This window comes from Parambassis ranga, unplaced genomic scaffold (assembly GCF_900634625.1).
Source record: "Parambassis ranga unplaced genomic scaffold, fParRan2.1 scaffold_31_arrow_ctg1, whole genome shotgun sequence".
Lineage (NCBI taxonomy): Eukaryota > Metazoa > Chordata > Actinopteri > Ambassidae > Parambassis > Parambassis ranga.
This window is the reverse complement of record NW_021144801.1, coordinates 612,961-620,072: the sequence shown is the minus strand read 5'-3', so window position 1 is coordinate 620,072 and position 7,112 is coordinate 612,961. Positions and strand designations below refer to the sequence as shown.

Here is a 7,112-nt window from a genome sequence, read left to right as displayed (position 1 = left end):
AAAGGAAAATGTGACACAAGGTGACATCACCACAAGCCACCGTACAGCATCAGTCACCATCAGTCCTAATCTGAACTAACCAATCAGCAGCCATTAGCAGGATGCTAGCATGCTATGGTCGGAATTAGCTGTAAGGAAGAGGGGCGCTGTGGGATGGCTCTCCTCAGACATCTCTAACTGGTTGCGAGGTGACCGTGACGTCGTTAATTTGGCGCAGCTGCTTCATATTGATCAGCAGCATCAGATCTTAGGTGAAACTTCAACAAAGCCATCCACCTAAAACTCCTTTTGAGAGAGAACAGTTCAGCTCGACATGCAAACAAACGCACAGCTTTGGTTTAGCAGCATCTGAGCAGACTTTACATGGAGTACTTTCTCAGAAAGCCTCTCTGAACTGTGTCATGTCGGGGTGAAAATCCCCTTGTTTCCTTCTGATCACCCCCTGAATTAGTTTGTAAGGAAGGAGCGGATAAATTCTGGTCTCAAAATTATAATTTATTAAACAATGAGGCAAATTCTGAGTCGCAGAGCTCTGGGTTGTTGCACACAAAGAACCAAACAAGAACAACACAAGAACAGGACAACCAACAAGAACAAACAACCACACAGCAACAACGAACAACGCAACAACAACTGGACATGGAATTCACACATTGATATACCACATGGGCGTTCCGCCTGCCAGCCCACAGGGGCATCTACTAGCCCCCCTGCAGACCCTGGGTCATACAGCGAATAGACCATTAGTGTTTACTGCCAAATAAGGTAAAACTTCAATTTCTTAAATCTCATAGGTTGTGAGTCCGATCTAGGGATGACCATAACATGGGGCACTCAGGAGAAAAACACATTCCTTTAGAATCTGGCTTTTATCAGGTCAAAGGTGCTGCTGTCCTTAGTCTGAATTTATGACCATCTCGTACCAACCGGAGCTCTCTCCAGAGAGCAGAAGAACAACTGATCTCATCTGCCACAGCCTGAACTGCAGAAAACAAAGTTATATGACACACTATGAAATTACTTCTTAAATGTATTTTACAAGCTGACCGGAAGCATTACTTCTGGTCTCGCGCTGCCTCCTTGTGGCGACATGCCGAACGGGGGGTTTGCTAGGGGCGACTGACAACAGACCTGAGCCCTAGCAACCGGCAGAGAGACGCTGTATAAAGCCGGAGTCAAGAGATATTGCTGAGAATTACTGCGTTGTTGCTTTCCATAGCATTTGTCAGGCGCGGTGTTAAAATGGAATCTATGTCTGAAGTTCTTGACCCAGTTTTGGCTGAAGTGGGGTGGGGTAGCCGTTATGCTGTCCCCGAGCTCAACGCTGAAAACAAAGCCTTACTGGAGGAGGTGAGGAAACTTATTATTAACATGTTTAATGGCACAGACGTGTTTAGCTTCCTTTTCTCTGTTTGTTTTTGGGTGTCATCATGTGGGTCGTTTAAAATTACTCAAAGAATGAAGAATAATGTTGTAACACAAACCGTTGATGAGGTTTGTTTTGACTGAGTGCAGGTTGTGCACACGGTCCTCCTGCAGTGACACCAGGGTCACTGTTCAATTCATTATTTTAAATATTTAAGAGCAGCTGAAATTTCCAAATAAAATGTAACATTTGAATCTTTTTTTCTTGTTAAGTGTCAGATATGTATGTATGGACAAAAGGTCCTCACTTTACAATTTAGATTGTGTTTTCTTAATGTTATTGCACATCGGTTTTCGGTATCTGAATTTTGATTCACTGTGTGCTGTGTCATGATGATGTCAACAGATTTGTAGAAAAGAGATAGAGCGGACACAACTGGAAGACAAACTGGAGAAAAACAAGGAACAAAAGAAGAACATGGCCAATTACCTAAAGAATATTAAAGAAGAGCTGGAAAACACTGAGGTCAGTATCTATGAGTTGTGATATGTTTGTTTTGTGGTGGGTTATGCAGTGTGTGTTATTTGTGTTGTCTAGGCTCTGTGTGAGGCAAAGGAGAGAGAGATAGAGTTAGAGAAACACCTGACAGCCCTCGCGGAGAGAGAAACTAGCCGTCTGACTCAGGACACGGCTAAGAAGCTCCTTAGGAGAGAGGAAAAACACGCTGGAGGTCCGAGCCTTTCATAAATAAAAAATAGAAAAGAGAAGTAGCTATAGATTGTGATGCCACAATAACATATATCTGTATCCCCAGAACAACATTTCATTTTCAAGGCCAAACAGAAGCTGGAGGAGTTCAGGCAGCAGATGAACTGGGACCAGCAGACAATGGATTGCATTTTGGAGGAGTCAGCAGGCAAATATGAGGACACGATGGCCATCAACAAATACGCTCAGCAAGATGAGCAGAGGATCAAGGTAAAGAGATGAAAACATCTCTCTTCTGCAGCACTTACAGCTTTGAGTTATCATCAGCTAACAGCTGTCTAACCTCCCCTGGTGCAGTCGCTCATTCTGGCGATAGAGAAGAAGTCTGTGGAGGCCAATGAAAAGCTCAAAGCACTCGATAAAGAGAAGACTGAGACAAAATTAGCCCAGGTAATGTGTAAAAACACAGCACATCCATGGTGTTATTACTAACAGTATGTGTAGGCAGTTGTGGTTTCCCATTAAAATCCCTCTGCTGTCGTACCAGCTTGCATTGGATAAGGTGACAGAGAATCTGCAGCAGGCTCACCTGGAGACACAGCAGCTTACCCACCTGTGGGAAAACACTATAAAGTACATGAAGCAACAAGATGCTGAGATGCAGCAGTGTGCACTGGTAAAGCATGGGACATTAAACATCTACTGGTCATTCATTCTAGAGTGAATTCACACAGGAGTCTTTTCTTTTAAATTATTATTGCAGCAACTTGCAAAAGCCAACCAGAAGCTGAGGGAAAACAGGGCCGCCATTGTAGAGAAGAAGCACCTGATGGAGATCCAGAGGAACAACAGGAAAGAAACCGAGAGGAAGTCAGCGGTGGCCAACAAACAGGCAGTAAAACTGCAGCAGGAGCTGAAGGAGCAGGAGAGTGACTGTGGCAGGCTGCAGGATGAGGTGCTGAATGTGGACTAATAATAAACTGCCTTCATATTGATATTATTATAAGTGAACTGACTCTCGTGTGTCCCGCAGCTGAAAAGCTGCAAAGGCAACCTAGAGAGAACAACCTCTGATGTGAAGATGCTGACGTCCCACATATCCACGATGAAGAAGGACATCCAGGACTACAATGACAAGTCAGTGTATCACAGCAGGGCTCTGTGTGTGTATTGACTGGAGCTGTGGTAATGTACTACACAATGTCTGTTTTATGTTTCTGTGTATTTTAGACTGAAGGAAGCCAAGATCCACAATGCTGCGCTGGAGGAGAAACTGAAGGTTGAAGTAGATTTTCCTCAAAGCTAAGAATGGACATGACAGAAAGGCTGTATGCACTGTGATTTTAAACTCATGGGTTCCCTATCAGGACAGCATGGTGGAGCACAAGTTTATGAAGCTAGAGGTGGAGCGTATGAGGGATCTGCTGTACAACAAGGCAGACGGCGTGCTGTCTTTGGAGAAGAGGAAGCTGAACCTGCAGAAAGCTATGACAGAGAGGGAGGATGAGATCAAGGTGTACAAAGAAATGCTCAGCCAGCAGCTGAAGCTCGGTGAACAGGAGAGGCAGAGACTCAGGTAAAAAAAAAACAAATCACTCAGTTCTCAAAGGTTTGTCACATCACTCAATGTCAATCATTGTGTCTCGGTGCTGAACTCAATAAGAAACTGTCCAAGACTGAAACCATTAAGAAACATTTTGAGGTTGTGACCCTGACCAAGGCAGGTCCTGAGGCGGAGGGGGAGCAGTCACAGGCTTACTACATCACTAAGGTCGGAGCTCTTCACACATAGTCTACTGAAGCACACACCATGGTTCCAGACTTTTGCATCATCTGTGTGTGCTTTTCACCAGGTTGCACAAGAGAAAGGGGAACTTAAGCAGAAGGGTGATGAGCTGGATGCTAAAATCCACAAGCTGGAGCAGGAAAAGAGAGCTCTGGAGAACACCAACCAGCTGTTCAGCAACTCTAACTCTGTATACCGCAAATCTTTCAACAAAGCTGAAGAATCCAGTATGTAAACCAGCCACAGCCCTCTTCAACTGTATACTTGTTGATTGATTGATTGTTAAATGATGGTGGCAGCTTTAATTGGCCACGATGTAATTTGTTTTCGTTTTAGGTCCGGACTATCAGGAGAAGTTGAAGCTGGAGGAGCAGCTGAGAGCTGCCGAAGTGAAGCTGAAGGATAACAAACGATCCAGGAGCTCCAACAGGACATGCAGGTTATTGTTGTTTATAGCCAGTGTAGAGCAGATCACTGAGAACGAAGCAATTAGTCTTCGACGGCTCAGGTTACATTCAGACTGATTCTGGATTAACTGGATCTTAACCATGCAAATACTTTATTAGCTCATATATTATTAGCATAATGGTCAACATTCAGCAGGCAGTAATAGTTAAATTACTGTTTTTTTGTTGGAAGTCAGTGTATTATCACTGCAACACAGTGATGGATATGCTTTGGGCCAAGTTAGAGAATCAATCATTTACACACTTAGTCCAGCACCCATGGAGCACACAGATCCCTCCTTTGTAGAAGTCGCCCACAGACCATGTGGCCTAAAGCTGCATCTGTTTTGTGCAGCCATCACTGCACAATACTACAGGGAATACAGAGGGTGTATTATGTAGCGCCCCTGTGAAAGCTTTAGACCAAAAATAAACTTTTAACTATCTATTAAACTATCTGCCTGACATTGATCTCGTATGAATCTCTGTGTATGTGCATGTTCAGCTTTAGTGTATTCATGGGTGTGTGTCTGTTTCCAGGACAAGAGGACCAAGAGGAGGGAGAAAAGAGAATAAATCAGACACTCCTGGAGAAACTGAACAAAGACATCACATTTCAGAAGGAGAAACTCGACAGAGCCACAAAACAGGTTTAAAATCAACCGCTCATTTCATGACGCGGCAGTAAACACAGGGGGTGTTGTGTGTGTATACAGAACACCACCTGTTTAATTCTGTAATGTCCTGCTGTTTTCCAGTGCTCCAAGCTGACCAAACAGATCCGCTCAGCAAAAAACACCAAGAGTGAGACTTTTGAAGAGAAGGACATTAAAGTGACAGAGATGAAGGAATTTAACAAGGTTATTGACAAGATGCTGAATGAGGCCATGGAGAAAAACCCAGACGTCAGACCGGCGCTGGAGAAATACTTCCTGCAGGTGCAGAACAGCTCAAACAGCAGGACTAATGCAGCCACAGCAGCGTACCCTTTAATGCTCCTCTCTATTACCCCTCACAGGCCAATGTGTCTCTTCCACCTCCTCCTTCAACTCCTTCCACCCAGCGGAGCTTCAGGACAAACTCTGCCCGCAGCTTGACCACTTCCAGGTCAGACTTACCCTGAAATGGGTCACACTAGAATACTACACTGATAACAGTTCACCTTTAACAGTCAGTCAGCTCCACAGCTGCAAGGTGTTGGTGATAAAAATGCACAAGATGAATACGACTATAAACAGAGCATAACGAATCGGACTTTGCAGTGCGCAGTGCGGACCAGTGCAGCCTTTGCAGTGTGCAGTGCGGCCTTTGCAGTGCGCAGTGCGGACTTTGCAGTGTGCAGTGCGGCCTTTGCAGTGCGCAGTGCGGACTTTGCAGTGCGGACCAGTGCAGCCTTTGCAGTGCGGACTTTGCAGTGCGGACTTTGAAGTGCGCAGTGCGGACTTTGCATGTGCAGTGCAGCCTTTGCAGTGTGCAGTGCGGCCTTTGCAGTGCGCAGTGCGGACTTTGCAGTGTGCAGTGCGGCCTTTGCAGTGCGGACCAGTGCAGCCTTTGCAGTGCGGACTTTGCAGTGCGGACTTTGAAGTGCGCAGTGCGGACTTTGAAGTGCGCAGTGCGGACTTTGCATGTGCAGTGCAGCCTTTGCAGTGTGCAGTGCGGACTTTGCAGTGCGCAGTGCGGACTCAGTAAATAAGTGCGTGTGAGAAAAATGTGCAGGCCGCACTAACACTAAACTTTGATGTCAAGTGGGGGGCCACAAAATATCGGCTTGTGCAGTGCGGACCAGTGCAGCCTTTGCAGTGTGCAGTGCGGACTTTGCAGTGCGGACCAGTGCAGCCTTTGCAGTGTGCAGTGCGGACTGCGCCCTGCAAAGGCCGCACTGCACACTGCAAAGGCTGCACTGGTCCGCACTGCGCACTGCAAAGTCCGCACTGCGCACTGCAAAGTGTACACTGCAAAGTCCGCACTGCGCACTGCAAAGGCCGCACTGCACACTGCAGAGTCCGCACTGCAAAGGCCACACTGCACACTGCAAAGGCTGCACTGGTCCGCACTGCGCACTGCAAAGTCTGCACTGCACACTGCAAAGGCCGCACTGCACACTGCAAAGGCTGCACTGGTCCGCACTGCGCACTGCAAAGTCCGCACTGCAAAGTCTGCACTGCGCACTGCAAAGTGTACACTGCAAAGTCCGCACTGCGCACTGCAAAGGCCGCACTGCACACTGCAGAGTCCGCACTGCAAAGGCCGCACTGCACACTGCAAAGGCTGCACTGGTCCGCACTGCGCACTGCAAAGTCCGCACTGCACACTGCAAAGGCCGCACTGCACACTGCAAAGGCTGCACTGGTCCGCACTGCGCACTGCAAAGTCCGCACTGCAAAGTCCGCACTGCGCACTGCAAAGTGTACACTGCAAAGTCCGCACTGCGCACTGCAAAGGCCGCACTGCACACTGCAGAGTCCGCACTGCAAAGGCCGCACTGCACACTGCAAAGGCTGCACTGGTCCGCACTGCGCACTGCAAAGTCCGCACTGCACACTGCAAAGGCCGCACTGCACACTGCAAAGGCTGCACTGGTCCGCACTGCGCACTGCAAAGGGTTTGATTGTTGTCACCTGTGTCTTGTTAACTCTTGAACAGAGCCATTGCTTGACACTATAGGGGCCCTAGGCGAGAAGGTAACACTGGGGCCCTACGGGCTACTAGATTCTATAGAAATGCCGCCCCAAACACAAAGACATGTACAGTGATGATTATATAAGCAACCTTTTATTTAAATAATGTGGAACACACATATGAAAAT

At 47.1% G+C, this 7,112-nt stretch overlaps 1 pseudogene; it reads left to right on the top strand.

Annotated features, from left to right (window-relative positions):
- The first annotated feature begins 1,251 nt into the window (after window positions 1-1,251).
- LOC114430888 (coiled-coil domain-containing protein 39-like) lies at window positions 1,252-5,381 on the top strand (annotated as a pseudogene).
- Window positions 5,382-7,112: the final 1,731 nt, after the last annotated feature.